Source organism: Lynx canadensis, chromosome D2 (genome assembly GCF_007474595.2).
Source record: "Lynx canadensis isolate LIC74 chromosome D2, mLynCan4.pri.v2, whole genome shotgun sequence".
Taxonomy (NCBI): Eukaryota; Metazoa; Chordata; class Mammalia; order Carnivora; family Felidae; genus Lynx; species Lynx canadensis.
The window spans coordinates 46,417,576-46,438,892 of NC_044313.2; the positions used below are offsets into that span (position 1 = coordinate 46,417,576).

At 39.7% G+C, this 21,317-nt stretch overlaps 1 protein-coding gene and 1 pseudogene across 3 annotated transcripts in view; one reads left to right on the top strand and one right to left on the bottom strand.

The window, feature by feature from the left end:
- Positions 1-21,317, bottom strand: part of NRG3 (neuregulin 3) — a 1,071,332-nt gene that overhangs the window by 750,801 nt on the left and 299,214 nt on the right. The gene's annotated exons all lie outside the window — the stretch shown is intronic.
- Positions 2,365-8,450, top strand: LOC115527669 (annotated as a pseudogene).

Genomic DNA, 21,317 nt, shown 5'->3' on the forward strand with positions numbered 1-21,317 from the left:
AGAGTTTATACCAAAAGCGTCCACAGGTCAGCATGACTTTGGGCTGCTCAGTGGGCCGTGTGGTGTCCTCAGGCAATCCCAGCAGAGAATGAGTCATGCGGGCCCCCTCTCAATAGCCAAACCCTGTGCCCACTCATGCCAATTACTCAGCTTCAGCTCTGAACACAGTCCTGTAATTACACCTGTTACTAATTAAAGGACAAAATAAATGTGAAGTGCCAGTGAAATACTGCACAGGAGTAAAGCAGCAATTATATTTATTGTATAATTTCCATTTGGCAATTATATTGATTGTACAATTGAACATACTGCATAATGGTGATAATTACAATTGTTAACGTTTTCTGCTGGGAAGGATCCAAGTGGGTAAACAGGTTGCTTTGAGTTACTGACAATCAGAAGGGGGGGTTTGGAGTTTCTCTTTAATTCTTGCACATATTGATCAGAGATATTTCCTTAGGAAATACTGAAGTTTGAAAAACAGACCTTTCATGTTTCGAGAAGGAAAATCAATTTGAACCTTTCAGTATTTTGCATTGACGGAAGCAGATAAATGCAATGGGAAATCAAGCCCAAGAAAAAAAAAGGGAAAGTGCTCTTGTGTTAGGACTGAATTGCCAATAAGCCTCAACCACAGGACCAGAGGCAGCCAGGAAACAAATCCTAGGGCCTCAGAAAATAGGTACTGGTGGAGGCCTCAACAAATCAATCCTTCTTGGTGGATCACATTTGCATAACATATTTCCCCCAGACTGGCCAGAACAAGGGGGGAAAAGAGTGTTTGGTAAGAAAGCATTCACGCTAACCCAGAAGCCTTTTGAGTTCTCCTTGTACATGTGCAGGAAGAAGGAAGCCATGGTAGTTTTACAACATGAATAAACTTGCCTTTTGTGGAGTCTCTTCATCAAATGAATCTTGCTGGTGTAGATATTTGATAGTGTGTTTTTCCCTACCTCATTAATGGCTCCTGGAAATTTTAAAGAATTTAAAGAAGGAAGGGGATTAGAAGTCATGTAGTTTGTGCCTTTCACCATCACATGGAGTTGGAATGTGATTATCATGGACATCAGTGTAGACAACAATGTAAGAGCTATGGCAATGAGTGAGTGATGAGCCCTATGAGCCCTAGCTGAACAGTGGGAACACAGGTGAAGGAGAGCCTAGGGTTATACTTAAACATAATTGGCTAAGCCTTAAACTCATCCCCAAAGCGTTGTTGTTTATTTGAGAGCCATGGGCCTGTTATAAGTACTGCCATTATTTCATTAATTCAAATAAAAAAAATTACTGTGACTTGGATAGAATTGGTATTTCCCAAGGCTTTAGTAGATACTGTGCACTGTTACCTAAGTCCATTTACTCTTGAACAAAATTTTATCCATATATCCAACCTTTAGGGAAGAGCCCACTGTCTCTAGTTCAGAGGCAAATCCAGATCAGTCTAACCAATCAGAGGGTCTCATTCTGCTTTAGCCAACTACAGCAATGGCACTACACTTGCCAGTCACTGGCTGGGGTGACAAGTGACCCACTTATAACCAATGTCATGTCTGGGAAATCCTGGGGGTGAGGATTCGTGGGAAAGAGTTTCTCAGTGTTATGAAGGATACAACAGAAATGACATTTTCATTGTCCCTCTATGAGAGTTTGTCATATCTGTGTGTAATGCCTGGTCCTGTAGGGCCAACATGTGTGCATGATGGGGAAACAAGAACAAAGCTGAGATACTGAGGATGGCAGGACAGATGGTTGGAGAGATCTTAGATACTGTTGGTGAGCCACTGAATAGAGCAACTCTGGACCTATTCTGCATCTGATGTGCTATTGTTGAAGGCATTTGCAGGGTTTTTTAATCTACTTAGCAACTGAAAGCTCCCTTACTGGTCCAGCAGCACAGAGAGGTAGGATTTGTTCAAGGTCCTACACAGTAAGTGGAAAACTTGTCAATGAAGAGTGAAACCAGTGACTCCCAACTTTCCATTTCTTTAATTTCAGGGAAAAAATGAATAAGTGATATCTGTACACATATGGGAGCAAGAATAATATCTCTTTATCTGTATTCCAAAGAAATTTGGCTACTTTGGATGATTAAAAAAGAAAATAAAACTATTATCAACTTTGCATACAGGAAAATACCTTAAGTTTCACCAAATGTTTAAAAGAAAGAGCGTTAATCACCTATTTTAGATAAAAACTGGTGGTTATAACCGTAATAGTAAAAATGTTTTCTATTAATCTTACGCGGATGTTCCAAATTTGGGGTTTTTTTAATTCTTCATCTTGGAAAGCAATACATTTATTAATGATAATATGAAAGTGATACTTAATATTATTTTAGAGACAAAAGTACTAAGGTCTCTGAGTATGTTTGAATGCGACCCTCTCAGCAACATCATGAGGTAGGTATTCTTACCCACCCCCCCCCCACCGCCTTATTGGGCAAAGGGGTTTTGTCTGGGGGAACCCAGCCTGCAATGGCATGCATTCCAAAGCACTTGCTCTGAAATGCATGCTACATTGCTTCCCCCTTTGGGAATAGTCTTAGTTGAATTTTTAAAAATAAAATAAAATACACACATTTATTAAAGAAACCGTAGACAAAGACAAATTATAAAAGGTCAGAGGAAGTCTCAACACTAATTAGCATTTTGAGATAATTTCTTATTTTCCCATGAACAAGGCCATTCAAAACTATTATATTTATGTAAAATTTAGTCATTTCCAAAATTTGCCATTTCATTATGGAAATAACTAGTTCACTTGATTATTCCACTGCTTTTGGAAATCGAACATAATATCCTAAAATAGCTTTTTTTATGATGTTCAATCTTCGAAATAATTTCTGAAAATGTACATTCAGGAATGCCATCTAAGTAAAGGGGAGCCAATGACAGAATATGATCCTTTTAATAAACTGGGGCATGTGCTAGAGTTAAAACACTCACTCAGCCACCTTCACAATGGGCTTCCACAGGGATCCAGTAAACCTCAATAATAATGCTATCAAGCATGTAAGAGAACCAGCAAGGAAACAGGCCTCCCTCTAGCCCATAGAAAAATCCAGCACCACAGTTCCTAGTTTGAAAAGGATGATAAAGAATCCTGGGTTTTATCCTTCCTACTCTAAATCTAACTCCTCTGTCCTCAAACAAATACTAAGAAATTTCATTTAGCAATAGAGTTTCAGGACATAGATGATTAATAGCAAAACATGAATTTTGGAAGTATCTTGAAATGTGTTTCAAGAAATTTAAAATAACCATTAAAAATTAATAAATACCATAAATAAAGTTTCCATATCCATGATGTAAGCATCCAGAGGTGAGAATGCCTCAATGGCACATAAGAAGCCAATTAAAAGTGTTTCACCTCGGGGCGCCTGGGTGGCACAGTCGGTTAAGCGTCCGACTTCAGCCAGGTCACGATCTCGCGGTCCGGGAGTTCGAGCCCCGCGTCGGGCTCTGGGCTGATGGCTCAGAGCCTGGAGCCTGTTTCCGATTCTGTGTCTCCCTCTCTCTCTGCCCTTCCCCCGTTCATGCTCTGTCTCTCTCTGTCCCAAAAATAAATAAACGTTGAAAAAAAAAAATTTAAAAGTGTTTCACCTCAAGAAGAGAGCAAATAAGAACCTAAGAATGTTAAGCCAATTTTTTGTTCATTTCACTATCTCTACTGATCACCTTGGTAACATGAAAGTTCATATATGGTTTATAGGTCCATCATAGGCACACCAAGGAATTCTTAACACCTGGGATCTAAAAAAAATCCACATTCTGAATTTGTTTTTATTTGTTAATTTATATTATTCATTGAGAAGTAAAATTAAATCTATGAAAATAAACTGGGAGCACGTGGGTGGCTTAGCTAAGCATACGACTCTTGATATTGGGTCAGGTCATGATCTCAGGGTTCCTGAGATCGAGCCCCACATTAAACTCTGCACTGACAGCATGGAGCCTGCTTGGGATTCTCTCTCTCCCTCTTTCTCTGCTCCTCTTGCACTCACATGAACATGTACGGACACACGCGTGCTCTCTCTCTCTCAAAATATATTAATAAACATTAAAAAAAGAAACTGAATTACAGTAAGCACCTACCAAAAGGTCTCTGAGTCTACTTGTTGGATGAGAGTCTAGGCTGGGTTCTGATCTAATGGAAATAAGATCAGGAAAAATCTTTATGATGATCTGAAGATCAGGACAAACCAGGGCTTGACAGAATGGTTACTCTTTTCCTCATATGTCCTCATCACTGGGATTGCCCATGTTACAAAGGAGTCCACCATGTGAAGAAACAACAGGTTCACGAGGCCAGAAGTCCAGTGTTCCAAAGTCTTGGAGTTTCCTGGAAGAGGGACTTGAATGTCCAGAAAGTCTGTAATAGGTATAGATAGATAGATAATATGTATAATATGATTGCATGAGCCCATAATTGTTTATCCAAATATGGGTCACCCCTCTGATTTCTGATTAAGTATTCCTTTCAGTACCCATACAGTTGAAAGGGTTTAATTATGACCACAACCTGATATCTGCTTATCACATGCCCACATGTCCACTCTGCACTCCACTTGCGATATATAATAAACATGTGAGCACACACCATGCAGGTTTGTTGGGTTCAGGTTAAAATTCTGAGGCACCAGGGGAAGTGGACCTCAGTATCACAGCCTAACTTCCTTGTCAGTGGCCAGGACTAGAAATATAATGCCAGGATGTTCAGTGGCCAGGACTGGAAATATAATGCCAGGACGCTCATGGCCGCCTCACTTCCCATGGGAAAGAGCTTTTCAAGATGATTCCAGCACTAGTTATGACTGAAGGAGAGGTTAACCATCACTTAGATAAGGACAGCAAAGATGCTTCTTGTCTGGTTCCCACTGCGTGCCTCTTTATTGGTGAGGATTTAAAGGAGGTTTGTGGGGACAGGAGGGAGAGAGGAGTGAGATACTATCTGTCTTTAATAAGTGTGTGAGTTACATCTCTTTGGGGTCCTGTATGCTTCTGCTAAAGAAATTATCTTGTTTTGAAGCAATGAATTCTTGAGTCAGTTATTCACTAAGGTGATTCCTAACAATTTCATGCCCACATAGACATTTAGACACGATGTGACGAAATTGCTGCTGCTATCCAGTGACAGGGAACTAAAGATATGCAGAGGAACTGATGTATCTGAGAAGAAATTCACCTTTTCAAATACTTAAAAAATAAAGACATGCTGCCAGTTACAGATTGGGTGAAAATACAGAGTGAAAAGCATATGAAACTCTTTGGGTTGGGAGACAAATCTGCACTTGACCTGATTTTACTCTTTATTAAAATAAAACCAATTATAAGATGGAAAGATGTGATAACGCAGCCTTTGAGCATCTGCTGAAATGATTCTGAAAGATCCTTGAGCCAACACTAACATTTAGCAGCTAGACAGCCACCATGCCTGCCCCACAGGTTTCTGCTTCTGTATTAACTGATGAAAAAGACACATTCCAGTAATATCTTCGTCAGTGCAGGCAAGTGAAGGAACAAGTATATCATGGCTATGGGTAAGAATACATGTTTATTCCTACATTATAGCTTTCCAGTCCAAAAGGCTGGAGAATGCAAGTGGTAAAATAATGCCTTTTATTTCAAAAAACTGATTTCAATCTAGAATTCTCTTTTTTCTGTTAAAACACTTAATTCCAGCTGCAGAGATGAACTGGACATGGCTGATCTGTCTGCAGGACGAGGTTTTAGGAGGCTGAAGCAGAAAGACAGGAAAGAGAAAAGGTAAATTAGAGGTTAAGAAAGGTAAAGCTAATTACCTCCTTCCCAAACAACCTATTTCTTAAAACAGCAAGTGGACGGACGTTTTAATGTCTTATATCACTTGTATAACTTCCTAGCACAAGGCTGGGCACAGAATAAATACTTATTTAGAGGTGTTTTTTTTTTTTTCTTTTCATTACTCTCTCTCTCTCTCTCTCTCAAAAAAAAAGTGGGGAGGTCTGATGGGAGAGAGCTGAAAGACCCTAAGCCAGAGGTGGTCTTGGGCCTGGATCTCCCTGGGCTGGGCTCTTATTTTCATTTTTAACAAACTCTGTTTCCAACCTCTTAAATAGTTATTTACTGATCTCTCCCAAAGGGTCACAGGTAATAGGCTCAAGACGCTGCTGCCTTTTACTTGTACTGTGTAAAGCACTCAAAGATGCCCTGTCAATTAATTAGCAGCTTAATTGGAATGAAATTATGTAATTAAGCATCTCATTTCAAATTAGCTATAAATGTTTACCAGCTCACAGGAATGAGACTTTCAAGGGGCCTTCATCCAGACCTTGTTGGTTTTGACAGTAAGTCAATGTCTCCCTTTCCTTTCTCTAGTTAGAAACGCAGGGTTTTAATGAAGCCCGAAGATAAGTTCCATAAACAAGTCAGATATCAGTTTATTTACATTTGGTTGGAGCTGGTGACCTCCCAAAGAACACATTCTTCCTATGGGCAAGTCAATTGATTAGGTCCCCAACGAATGAATTTGACTCCAGAAGAGAATGACAAAATATATTTTCATAAATTCAATGTTTACAAAACACTGCAAGGATTATGTTCAGTTTTCTATATGTTAAAAATCCATTCCTATTATATATACACAGGAACTTTAAATTGTTCTGTGATTAAGGCCACTGGATTCTCTTAGAATCCTTTCAAATGTTTTAAAGCATTTCCCTATCATGATGGCTATTGCTAATTTTCCCCAGCAACCAGTCTCTGCACCTCCCTTTTATTTTTTTTTTAAATTTTTTTTCAACGTTTTTATTTATTTTTGGGGCAGAGAGAGACAGAGCATGAACGGGGGAGGGGCAGAGAGAGAGGGAGACACAGAATCGGAAACAGGCTCCAGGCTCCGAGCCATCAGCCCAGAGCCTGACGCGGGGCTCGAACTCCCGGACCGCGAGATCGTGACCTGGCTGAAGTCGGACGCTTAACCGACTGCGCCACCCAGGCGCCCCTCTGCACCTCCCTTTTAAGTGGAAACCTCTCCTCCATGACAGTCTCAGCCTGGCCATTTGGCCAAGTCCTTGCCAATGGCATTGTAAGAATGTGGGCAATTTTCCCATCATTTTCTTAAGAGCCAATTGCTTGTCCTCAGCTTCTTATCTTTGCCCCTTGCAGAAAGCAGATGTTGTTCCGGTCAGCCAGGTCTGATTGGTAATGAGGAAAACTCCTTGGGGAATAACAGAACCATTAGATAGAAGAAACCTTTGCCCTTATATAACCTTGTAGAGCATATAACTATCTTCCAGGCCTGCCCTCCTCTCTTTAGACCAGAGTTGCTGGACTTTGGAACTACTGTCTTTGAGCTGAATAATAATTTGTTATGAGACAGTATTCCAGGCACTACAGAAAGTTTAGTTGAGTTCCTGCATACCAGTGACTCCCCTTTTCCCTAGTTGTGGCAACCAAAAATTTCCCCAGATGTTGTCAATACTTGGGTCAAGTTTGCCCCTCGATGAAAACCATTGCTCTAAACAGTTAGAAGAATGAATACCCTTTTGTCTTGTTTGTTCCCCTGTAATCTTGGGTATATTTGTTATAGTAGCTCAAACGAGCAGCTCTCAAAGTGTGGTCTGCGAGAACCTTTTAGAGATTCTATGAGGTTTGCATTGATACTGTAAAAGCAATGTCTGATAAAACTGGTCGCTGCAAATCAAGGCAGTAAAATTCATTTGTATTAATATTAATAATATTCTTCACTGCTATGTCCTTTCGCTGGGGGACATTTCCATTTAGGGATGTCCTTGATGTAGTAGTAAAAATCGTTAATTTTATCAAATATCAACTCCTGAGCACGCATCTTTAAAATATTCTATGTAATGAAATGAGAAGTACACACACACACACACACACACACACACACGCATACGCAACTCTTCTGATGTATACCGAAGTGTCAATTATTGCCTTAAAAATACTTGTGCAGGGACGGAGTGGCCAGTGCCTGTAGAGCAACACGCCTAAGTTTTACTATAACACATACCTTACTCATGACTCTCCGTCTGTGAGAAAGACACAGTAAAGCGGTAGGAAACACAAAGAATGTAAAAGACTATTATCAGAAACGGATAGAAGAGCAGGCTCAGAGCTTGACTGACAAAACAAGCATGGCATTTCAACATGAAAAGATGCCTCCTACTCTATTCTCTGCTTCTCCTCCTGGAGGGGCCACGATCCCACCTCCCACATCTTGCGGGTCCTCCTTGCCCTGGTATGATGCTAGCACCCATTATGGGGGCCCTCCCATGATGCCAACAATGGGCCCTCCTCCTCCTGGGATGATGCCAGTGGGACCTGCTTCTGGAATGAGGCCTCTTGTGGGAGGCCATGTGCCAATGATGCCTCGGCACCCCCATGATGAGACCTCCCGCCCGTCCCATGATGGTGCCCACTCAGCCAGGAATGACTTGACCAGACAGATAAGAAGAGAGGGGGCCCTCTTTATATTCAGTTTACATTACTTGTTCTTTACCAGGAGATCATGGTGCTGTGACTCTGGATGTTTTCTAACAGCATGACAAGGAAAATTTGTCCCCCTTCCTATCAAACAGAGAATAGGTTTTGTAGGGAAGTAGTGGGACAAAAACAAAAACAAAACAAAACAAAACAAAAGCAATTTTCATTTGTTGTGTGAAATGTGAAGATAAAATTGTCAACTGTTTTAGTTTAAAAAAAAAGTTCTTGTGCAGTTGTTTTGAGTTACAAACTGAACTAGCTACTTTTTCGTGGGACACTATTTTTACTTGACAGAGTGGCTGATGGAAAGAAAAAGGTTTTCAAACTACGATATTTGGTAGATACCTTGTCAAAAAAGAATGAGGTATATTTGTCATTTCAGGGAAAACAGCTGACAGTATGTTGATTATCAACCGTTACTACTGATCAAGTTAAAGCAACCAAGTGAGAATTGGGATTTTGGAAAACTAGTATTTGGTAACATAAGACATTTCCAATGTAAATGGTGATCAGATCGATAAAATAATTTTATTGATATTGTATAATCATGAGCCACCATTTATTTAGAAGATCTGCTTAACTCAATGAAACAATATTTTCCAAATGACCAATGCATGAGGCTATGAAATGATGTACCAGTAGAAGGCTCTTTCAAGGTAGAATGTCACACAGTACAAAATGTCCTATAATTTCAGATCCCACATTGTCAGTAATCTTTAAGAACTATTAACTGTTGAGTTAGGGTATAAGAATTTAAGAAATCTAAAATTATCTGATTTTGCTACAAACACAATCCTTCTTTTTCCAGCCACATATTTGTATGAAGTTAGTTTCCCTCACATACTCCCACCACACCAACGTAAGGGATTGATTATAGGTGCAGATATATGAATCTAGCTATCTTCTGCTACGGCAGACATTAAAGAGATTGGCAAAAACATAAAGTAATGTCCTGGCAGGTTAGCAAGATGGTGGAATAGGAAGCCCTAGACTCTCCTTCCTCCCACAGAGATACTGATTCAGAAATAAGCACAGATCAACATCCTTTGTGAGAAATCCAGAAAACAGTTAAGAAGCTCCTGCACCCCAGGTGGCATAAAATCAGCCACAATGAAGCCAACAGGAAAATGTGTGGTGCCCTCTCACCCCCATCCCTCCCACTGGTATAGTATCATGGTTGGGAACTCCCAGTTCCTGGACTTTCCCTGGAGAGGGAAAGAGAGGAGTGGATTGTATCTTCAACATTCTGGGTTTTCATGGGGTGGGAGCAGGAGAGCTTACCTAAGGGACTGGCTTCTGTCTCAGTCGTCTCCTGTCACTGCTGGGACCCAGTGTGTTCTTAATGGGGGCCACTGAGAAGGTAAAAGAGCTGGGCGGTGTGCTGCTGATTCAGAGCAGCCTCAGTATAGCAGAAAAACACCACAGAAAAACAAGAGATTATGAGCTCTAAACCAGCAAACCCATCTAATTAAAAATCTACATGCACAAGTCCAGAGAAGATACATCCACAGGAAAGTCTTGAGAAGCCTTCCTAGAAATTGAACCGACCATGACTGAATCATGAAGAAACAGAACTGAACAGACCTATAACTAGTAAGGAGGCTGAATGACTTATCAAAAACTTCCTCAGAAAGACAAGTTCAAGATCAGATGGCTTCATTGGTGAATTCCGCCAAATATTTAAAGAAGAATTAATACCAATCATTCTCAAACTTTTCCAGAAATCTGAAGAGGAGGAAATAGCTCCAAACACATTTAATGAGAATGGCATTATCCTGATACCAAAGCCAGAAAAAGATACTACCCCAAAAGAAGACAACTGGCCAATATCTCTGATGAATATAGATGCAAAAGAACTCAACAAAATTCTAGCAAACTGAAATCAACAGATATCAACAGGATCAGACACCATGACCAATGGGATTTATCCCCGTAATGCACGGATGACTAAACACACAAAAATCAATTGATGTGAAACACTCCATTACCGGAATGAAGGATAAAAATCACATGATCATCTCAATAGATACACAAAAAGCAACTGACAAAATTCAACACCCTGTTATGACAAAAACACTCAAACTAGGAACAGAAAGAAATTACTTCAATACAATAAAGGCCATATACAACAAGCCCACAGCTAACACTGTACTGACAGCCTTTCCTCTGAGGTCAAGAACAAGGCATGGATGCCCAACTCCCACTACTTCTATTCAACATAGTACTGCAAGCTCTGGTCCGAGCAATTAGGCAAGAAAAAGAAATAAAAAGCACCCAAATCAGAAAGGAAGAAGTACTGTTCACAGATGACACAATCTTATATGCAGAAAACACTAAAGTTTCCTCACAAAAACTGTTGCAACCAATAAATGAATTCAGCAAAGATGCAAGATATATAAGCAACACACAAGAGTAAACTATATTTCCATACACTGACAATGACCAATCCAAAAGGGAAATTAGGAAAACAAACCCATTTATAATAGCATCAAAAGGAATAAAATACTTAGCAATAAACATAACTAAGAAGGCAAAAGACTCGTACAATGAAAACTACACACTGCTGAAAGAAAGAAGACATAAATGGAAAGACACCCTGTGTTCATGAAACTGAAAGCTTAATATTGTTAAAATGCCCATACTATCAAAGTAATCTACAGATTCAAAGTAACCCCTAAAAAAATCTCAATGGCAATTTTTTACAAAATTAGAAAAAATTCATGTGGAACCACAAAGGACTCTGAATAAATAAAACAATCTTTTAGAAGAAAAATAAAACTGAAGGCCTCATACTCTTTGATTTCAAGCTACAATAATAGAAACTATATGATACTGGCATAAAGACAGATGTACAGATCAATGGAACAGAACAGAGAGCCCAGAAATAAACCCATGCAGGCACAGTCAGCTAATCTTCAACATGAGTGCCAAGAATACACACGGAGCAAAGGACAGCTTCTTCAATAAATGGTGTTGGGAAAAGTGGATGCCCACATGCAAAAGAATGAAAGTGGGAGCCTAATTCACAGTACTCACAAATATTAACCCAAAATGGATCGAATAATACCTAAATGTAATACCAGAAACTGTAAACTTGTAGGAAAAAAAGCATAGGGAAAAAGATTCATGACCCTGGTTTTGGCAATGATTTCTTAATGACACCAAAAGAATAGGCAATAAAAGCAAAAATAGACAAGTCGGATTACATCAAACTACAAAGCTTCTGCATGGCAAAGGGAAAAAATTAACAAAATGAAAAGGAAGCTTATCAAATGGGAGAAAATATTTCAAATTATATATATAAGAGATTAATATCCAAAATATATAGGAATTCCTACAACTCACTATGAAAAATAATAATAACTCAAGGTTTTAAAAAAGTGCCAATGGCTTAGACAGACATTTCTCCCAAGAAGAGTTATAAATGGCTAGCGGATAAATGAAAAGATGCTCAATATCACTATTCATCAGGCAAACGCAATTTAAAACCACAATGAGATCTCACTTCACACATATTAGGGTAGCCATCATCTAAAATAATTGTTGGTGGGAATGTAAAATGGTGCAGCCACTATGGAAAATAGTATGGAGGTTTCTCAAAAAATATATATAAAAACACAACTACCACATGATTCAGCAATCCCGCCTCTTGTATATATCCAAAAGAACTGAAAACGGGATTTTAAAAAGATATTTGCATTCCCATGTTTATGAGAGCATTATTCACGATAGCTAAGCAGTCAAAATAAACTAAATGTCTACTGGCACATGAATGAATGAAGAAAACAATCTTCACATACAATGGGATATCGTTCAGCAATTAAAAAGGAAATCCTGTCATATGCTACAACATGATTAATTTTTTTTTTTATTTTTTTTTCAACGTTTATTTATCTTTTTGGGACAGAGAGAGACAGAGCATGAACGGGGGAGGGGCAGAGAGAGAGGGAGACACAGAATCGGAAACAGGCTCCAGGCTCTGAGCCATCAGCCCAGAGCCCGACGCGGGGCTCGAACTCACGGACCGCGAGATCGTGACCTGGCTGAAGTCGGACGCTTAACCGACTGCGCCACCCAGGCGCCCCAACATGATTAATTTTTGATAACATTTTGCTAAGTGAAATAAGCCAGCCACAGGACAGACACTACTTAATTCTACTTATAGGAGGTATCTAAAGTAATCAAACGCATTGAGCTAGAAAGAATGGTGGTTGCCACAGGACAGGGGGTAGGAAATGGGAGAGTTTCTGCTATTCAATGGGTATAAAATGTCATTTATGCCACACAAAAATTTCTACAGATCTGCTGTACATTTTACTCATAGTTAACAATACTGTACTATACACTCAAAAATATGTTTAGGGGTAGGTTTCATGTGTTTTTTACTACAATACATAAATATACAAAGCAATGCTACTTTTCTCACTCTTTTTGTTTCAGAAAATAATTTATTTTCCATTAAAAATTGTTATTTACGGGGCGTCTGGGTGGCTCATTTGGTTAAGCATCCAACTTTGGCTCAATTCATGAATTTGCGGTTTGGGAGTTCGAGCCTCACGTTGGGTTCTGTGCTGACAGCTCAGAGCCTGGAACCTGCTTCTGCTTCTGTGTCTCCTCTCTCTCTGCCCCTCCCCCACTCATGCTCTGTCTGTCTCTCTCAAAAATAAACATTAAAAAAAATTGTCATTTATCTTAGCATGCAATAGTTTATTTTTATTTTTGATAAGGATCAATAAAATATTTTTAAGTCTCCTTGTTTTAATTTTTAATATGGTAAATATTGATAGGTATGGCTCACTGAAGAAAAGGCTCTTGAGGAGACTTCAATAATTTTTATGAATGTAAAATGTTCCTGAGATCAGAAAATTTGAGATCCATTAGCTTAGAGTATACTCTTGATAATACACACACTCCAAATATTTTTTTCAAATCTTATCAGTTACACTTACTCATCATATAGACTTTTTTAAACTTGGGTGCTAATGGATTTATTTAACACTCAGTTTCTTTATGAAGAATGTTTTTTATTTTTTATTTTTTTAATAATTAAAATACTGCATATAATGTGTCACTGGTAACCTTTTCTTATGTTTATGATTAATTTCCCCAGATAATTACAAACCCTTTGTAGAAAGAATCAATAGATTATTCTCCTTAACGTCTCCTTAGATTAAAATAAGTCCATGAGGCCTTGATCATTTATGAGAAAGCAAAAGAAAGTAAATACTAATATGTAAAACAATAAAAGACAAAATTGAAACATACTAGTAATATAAACACAGCAAACAGTATATGACTGTTGCTATATTCCAGGCACTGAGCTATTTAATCCTCTCAAGAGCCCTGTGAGGTGGGTAATATCATCATCATGCAGATACAGAAAAGTGAAGCTGTGTGGTTAGTAACTTGTCCAAACTAGCAAGTGGCAGAGCCGGGATTTAGTGTTCTCAAGCCAGGACTAGAACCAAGGCCTCTGTGACTTCAGAGCTGCATTTTGTGTGTGTGTGTGTGTGTGTGTGTGTGTGTGTGTGTGTGTCTTGTTTAAAGGGATGGAGTCTTTGTGTTGTCAAATACATGCAACTTCTGAGCTGCTATGTCATCTGAGCTAAGAAGAGCAAATCCAGGTCAGCAGCAATGCCACCAGCTGTGAAGCAGGTCAAGAGAAACAGGAATCATTGAGCCTGGGAAATTACCAGGGGGATCAGGGAATGCCATGTTGCTGCTCTCAGCTGGAGACAAAAATAAATAAACTTGTCCTGTGCAGTGCAAAAGGTGCAGGCGCCTCGATAGCACTCACTGGCACTCCCCGCCCCCCCACCCAGCTCCAACCAAATACCACCAGAGCGGGAGACCCACCAGGGACAGGCTGACCAGAAGATCAGAGCTCAGGCAGCTCAATCCAAGTTTCTTCTTCTCTTGCACATGCTTTGTGTGATGGATAGCCTGTGAGCCTGGGCATGGGTCGAAATAAATAGGAGCATCAAGCATACATTTTTGTCCCTCTCCTCTCTGCTGAGGCAAACAGAGCCATAGAACAGCTGGTGAGGTCCCTGGGATTCTGAGAATTGATATGCCAACCACTTCTGCCCGATCTCAATGTAACAGAATGAATACTTGGGTCGGGATACACATTCTCTCTTCAAATCGAGTTGAGAAAGGGGAGTGGTCCACCAAACATTTATGAAAGCTAAAATTTTTTTAAAGACAGCTTTTGGTATAATACTGTATCTCCCAAAGTATGTTCCGCAGAGAGACGTATAAATGGGTTCTGAGGCCAAACGGATCTGGAAAGTGCTATGAGGTATAGTCAAACTTGGAGAATCACATGAATGTATTAAAAGTTTTGAGAGCTAGCACAGGGAAGACAGTTGTTTATGTTGGCTTCATCTACAGTTTCCCAAGTTGGATGAAGAAATAATATCTCATGGACCCATTCTGGTCCAGTGGGATGGAAGAATATGGCAGCCTCTGGGCTAAAAATAAGACCTAACCTGGGCAAATCCTTGATTTCTCTAGAACTCAGATTTCTCATTGGGAAAGTGGGCATAATGGCAATTATATCAGAGAGTTGTTGTAAGAATTAAATATATATATACATAAACATACACATACACAGAGCATTTATATTAAGTGTGCAATAAATGGTACTCCTCCACCCAAACACGTGCTTAAGTTTGTGGAGCAGTCTTTTCCTTTCATGACAGTTACAGAAGTAAACATCCAAGTAACCGAGCAAATGCCTTTATTGAGTACCTATCATTGTAGTGGGGAGCATAGTATCTGTTTTTGGAGTAGTCACAGTCCAATTAAGGAGAAAGAGATGTGAATAGTGAGCCACGTGATGAGTGCTCTCCTAGATCTGCACAAAGTATTACAGAAAACTTTACTCCTCCCAGGGCAAGTCATGGAAGCCATCAGAACCGAGTTTGAAGGATACATGGTCATTTCCCGGGCAGAACAGTAACATTAAGCATTTAAGTGAAGGGAAATGGCTCAGCAATACCCAGTGATGTGATGCATTCAGCCTTTCATAGAATGTGGTGTCATGTGGACAGTAACAGAGGGACGAGATGGCTCAACTGATAGTGCTGGTCGAGGCAATGTCGTAAAAGACACTGCCTGCTGGAGGAGTTTAGGGCACTCTTGAGCCATTAAAGATGTTTTAATAGAAATGACAAGATCAGATTTGTATTTTAGAATGATGATTCTGATACCAATAGGGAGGCTGATCTCAGGAAGTGAAACCAGAAGCAAGAGAATAAGCTAGAAGCCTACCATCTCCATCTTCACTTTCATGTCCTCAAGTTCACGAGGCCATGGACCAGGGTGGTGCTCAGAAGGACAGCATAGCAGGCAGTGAGAGACAGCAAGGTAACATAAAGGTATTTCTTCGTGTTCTCATGTTGGGAAAGAGAAAGGTAGGGAGATAGGAAGGTAAAAAGTACTGGCTGGCATTCTAACTTGGATAACTGAATGCATAGTAGGACACCTGACCAGGATTGGGAGAGAAGGAAGGAAGGAAGGAAGGAAGGAAGGAAGGAAGGAAGGAAGGAAGGAAGAAAGGGGGAGCAGGGGGAACAGGGTTTAGGGAAAGGTAATAGGGAGAGATTGTCCCATTGAGAGTTTGTAAATTGAAATTAACAAACCATTGGGCTTAAGGTGTCTTCAGGCATTATAAAATTAGAAGTAAAGGCCTGGAGTTCAGAATCCCACTTGGACTGAAGATAGAAGCATTAACAGTGATCACTTGAGGTAGCCCCTGACCCAGAATGAGGGTGCAGGGTGTTCCAAAGCATACCAGAGTGAGCCGGAGGTTGGGAAATGCAAGGCAAAGAAAAGAATAAAGTGGAGTTCCTACTTTCAGAAGGAATATAATTCATCTGGGGAGACATAATTGATGTATTATAAAGAAATGAAAGAAAAATTAAGTGCTAAGCTCTGTACTACTTAATGCAGCTGTGAAAGTATACAGAGTAAGAATTAAATCTTCAAATGGAAATAAATGAGACCTCTGGGGCACTCGGGAGGCTCAGTCAGTTAAGCATCCAACTCTTGATCTCCGCTCAGATCATGATCTCATGGTTCTTGAGATGGAGCCCTGCATCAGGCCTGCGCTCACAGAATGGAACCTGCTTGGGATTCTCTCTCTCCCTCTCTCTCTCTGCCCTTCCTCCACTGGTTCTCTCTCTCTCTCTCTCTCTCTCTCTCTCTCTCTCTCTCTCTCAAAATAAATAAATATTAAAAAAAAAAAGAAAGACAGAAATGAGACCTCAAAGGGTAGCTGAGATTTGTAAACTGAAGGAAAAGAGAAGAATGGGATTTCATTGTCAAGGGCAAAAGGCCAGCCAGGTATTCAGATGAGCATTATTAAAGGAGGCCATAATGAGGAAAAATTGGGGTAATTATGGGAAAAATTAAGGTCACAGAAAACAAAGCATGTGCATCACGAGGAAACAGGGTAAAGTGAAATGGCTGGAAAGATACAAGGATGAAGGGAGAAGAGTGAACTTACTCAAGATTGAAAAGAGCATCTGGAATTGATGTGGTTGCAATAATGTGACTGCACATTATCACAACACTTAATATATAGAAGGAACTCAAGAAACCTTATGTTCTTTGTATGGTTCTATAAGTAGTTCTTGCATTCAGGCATCATATACCACCACATATGGTAATTCTGAATGACGTGGAAAGGGCAAGATGGGTGCCACATATGTAAGGAAGTTGCTGCCATATTCTAGTCTATTCTGTCAGTCTGTATACCTAAGTGTTCATCTTCGTGTGCCTATCTGCCTTTATCTCTGGGACTCTGTATGCTTTTCGTGTGTGTGTATGTGTCTCCAGGTCTCTCAGCATCTATATGCATGAGCCTTCACCTCGCATTCGTGTGACTCTGCAATTGTCAGTCCTGGCTGCGTCATTGTATCATTTGGTCAATGTCTTCCTATCTGTGTGGGCGTGACTTTGCTATGTGACTGTGTTCACGTGCTAGAATAGGTGTCTGCATATATGCTGTTACTGTCTTTTTGTGCCCAATTATATGAGTCTGTACCATCTGTGTGAGTGTGTACATGTGTTTGTGTATATGTGTGTTTGTGTACGTGTGCATATTTTATAAAGCGTTGCCACAGCATGCCAGTGGGTGCCTTCCGCAGCTAATGTAAAACTGTCAAACAGTATTGAATGACAAATGGGAAAAGCCCTCACTGTATCTGGCTACCCTTGCCTTTTTACTTTCAATAGAAAATTGATCTTATCATCCGTAGTCTATTTCACTTCATATCAATGTGCACATGCAAATATTTCCATGCCACTAACATAAAGCTTGTATCAACCCGAAGTGATGTTTTGTGTAAACTGAATCTGAAATTATTTTCTTTGCTTTGTAATGGTGGCAAGAGCCAAGCAAAGCATTTCTTGAGCCATAAAATACAATTTAACTCAAAAGTCACCCCAGCTTATGGATTTTCCTGAACAGAGACTTTCATATTAAGGGCCTGTGGTGAAGACCCCCTGTCGATTTTTGTAAATTCTAGAAACACTAGAGAGAGATGCAATTTCAGAGTCTTTTACCCAACTATTAGTAACATAACTATGATGAATGGGGCTGTTGGGGCTGATGTAAAAGGAAGAAAAGAAGGGAGGGCCGGTGCTAGAGCAGTTCAACATATCATATTATGAGCCAGGTGACAAGGGCCAGAAGACCTTGTATTTGAATCTTACAGGGAGCTACAATTAAGAGGCTCTTACACCTTGAATAGTGGCATGAACCCAGGCATGGAGAGGGATGCATGCAGCCCGATGGGTTCTGTGGCTGATAAGATTGAAGGCAATCCTAATTTTCAGATATAGTCAAGCTGAATCATACTGAATGTTTGCAGCAGCCCCAGTATCACCATGTGATCCTGGAGTCTTGGGGATAAGATTCAAATTCTGATTTCTTTGTTACATCCTCCAGTGGTTGAAACTACTTCCTAAAGCACATGTGTTATGAGAGCTTCCTAAAACTATCTTCTGTTTGGAGTTCACCGTCCATATTAAAAGCAAACCAAACACAGATACAAACCCAACCTTCCCTGGGTATAAACTTTAAAGTCATAGCAACTCTAAAATCCGTCAGAAATTTTCCACATACTTAAAGTCTTTTTTGGTCAAAATGGTTAACCACATGAGCAGACTTGGATTTTAAGCTCTATGCTATGGTGTTTCCCAACTTTACACTAACATGCTGCCCATTAATAAAAAAAAGAGCAGTCAGCAAAGAATCTTGGAAGTCCATTCATTAACTCTAATTCAGATGGAGTGCAGCAGAGAACAATATACTTGGATTTAACTTCCTCACACAGCAACCCCATGCCAGGTGCCCACAGCACACTCGGTACTTCCATTCCTGCCCATGAGATGGAGAAGTTCAACCCCAAACACCGGCAAGATGTGTCACCCGGCGTGTCTTTCCATTTCAGAGACATGTATCTTGACAGTTTAGCTCTGCACACTGCTGAGTGCTGAAAGTCTCATTCCTCATCATCCCTTGCAACCAGATATGGCCACCAAGTTCTTATAAGATACAGGGGGAGGTTTTATAGTGATACTTCTTGGGGGTCTCCTAAAAGGAAAGAGTGTCCTTTTTCTTCCTCCTTCTCCCTTCCTGCCATATGCAATACAGCGCTGTAGCTGGAACGTCAATAGCTATTTTGAATCATGAAGCCATTTTGTTATTGTAAGCAATGAGGGCTGAGGAACCATGGAGAATTTGCAAGCCCGTTCTAAACTGTCTACCTATGAACTGCTCTTCCATGGAAAGAGTCAATATATCTACGTTTCATAAGCCACTATATTCTGAATGTTATTACTTGCAGCTGAACTCTGTCTGTACTGACAAAGCAAACACCTTGCTCCTAGTCTCTCAATAGTTGCAAGAGAACTGCTTCCCCTTCCATAAAGTCTGATACATGACCCAAATGCTTTTCTAGATAGCAACTATCAGAAAACAACCAAGCCAAGAGTCATGTGCCAGATTTTCTTTGGTGCTGGCAGGGTACTTTGTGTCGTGGAAGATGTGGCATGATGCTGGGAAATAAGATAAGGCTATGGGGCCAAAAGAAGAAAAGAGTTGCATCTTTCAAAATATCAGAGGGCCAAGCAATTAGAGGGAGAAAGAATGGCTGATTATTTGATATCTCTCTAGTTTTTGCATTACTTTCCTTTACCCAAATAATGAAACTCTTATTTTTAATGCTTGATGACAAATATTGAGTGAATTATGCCAGGTACTAGGTCAGAATGAAAAAAAGTGGGATGGGAAAAAAAAAAACTGAATAAAATAGGAACAATGACAATGATAAAACCAGAGATATCTATGATCAAAGTTACTACCAATGTCTTCCATTCCTTTCACTTAAGGATAAATATCTCAGACTGTGTAAAAAACTGAATGATACGCATGAAATCAAATTAAAATAGAAATATTAAAACATTAAAATTCAAGAGATGAATTTATGGATGACATTAGGTTAAAGGGTAACATGACTTCCCCCATGTTCTGACTGGAGTTTCCACTGAGGCTGAGGGAAATATGAAAACGCACAACACTACAAAAAAAGAAGGCTAGAAGCTGGAAAAGCTTTCTCTATTTGTTAATGTGGTAATTAACAAGTGCTTATTATATACCCACTTTATACTCCACATTTCATAGACATTATTATCTCATTCAATCCGCACAAAAAAATTCCAATATTTGAGGTGGTTTTATTCTCATTTAAAAAAAGAGAGAATGGAGGTTTAATGAGAACTTGCCCAAGGTCATACAACTAATAAATGAAACACAGACTCAAAATCAGGTGTTTGCTTATAAACCATATGGATTTTCATGGAGAAAATACACAGCCTTAGCAAGCAGCATATTAAGTTTGATGTGATTACAGAGACAGTGTCTGAAAAATGCTGGGGCTATGCTGGGGAACTATTATTTTTATCTACCTACGTTCACTGACTTGAGAGTGAAAAAATTTCTAGGTTGAAAACCTAGCCACATGCCCTCTCTACTTTTCAGATAGTACTCCGTAAGCTGAAAGGTATGTTTTACCTTCTGTCACCCATGTCATTTTTCTGAATCAAATGAAAGGTAGCATATTTCAGAACCAACAGATTTGGGATGGTCCATTCCATTATGAATCATTTCTGGTAATGCGCTAAGTTCAGAACTTGGATACAGGAGAAGTGTGAACTAGGAAAACATTTGTTCATGTCCTAGAGCAGTTCAGAGAAATAGAGAACAAAGTAGTAGAGACAGAAATAAGTCTGATATTTGTAGAACATTAGAAAAATGCCTGGTAAATTTAAGGCTTAAAATCTGAGCTGAGAAGGTAATTTGTTTACACACGAGTAGGCAGAAGGTAGAAACAATACCAACCAAATCATCTGCCAAGTAAGAAAATCCTACCTCATTTAAACATCAGTACAGAAAGAGAGGAGGGGGGAAAGGAGCGTGGGAGGGAGGAGGACAGGGAGGGCAATGGTAAATAACAAGATAAAGAGAGCACCTGGGTGGCCCAGATGGCTAAGCATCCGGCTGGGTTTTCAACTCAGGTCATGATCTTGGTTTGTGAGATCAAGCCCCATGTCAGGCTCTGGGCTGACAACACAGAGCGTGCTTGGATTCTCTCTCTCTCTCTCTCTCTCTCTTCTGAAATAATGAACTACAACACAAAAGAATAAGATAAAGACAAAAGTAATTGGAAAACTCAGAAGAAAAAAATATTATGAAAATGACTCTACTGAAGGATCAGAAGGGAATTAGAGGAAACCACATAGAATCTTTAATAAACAATAAAG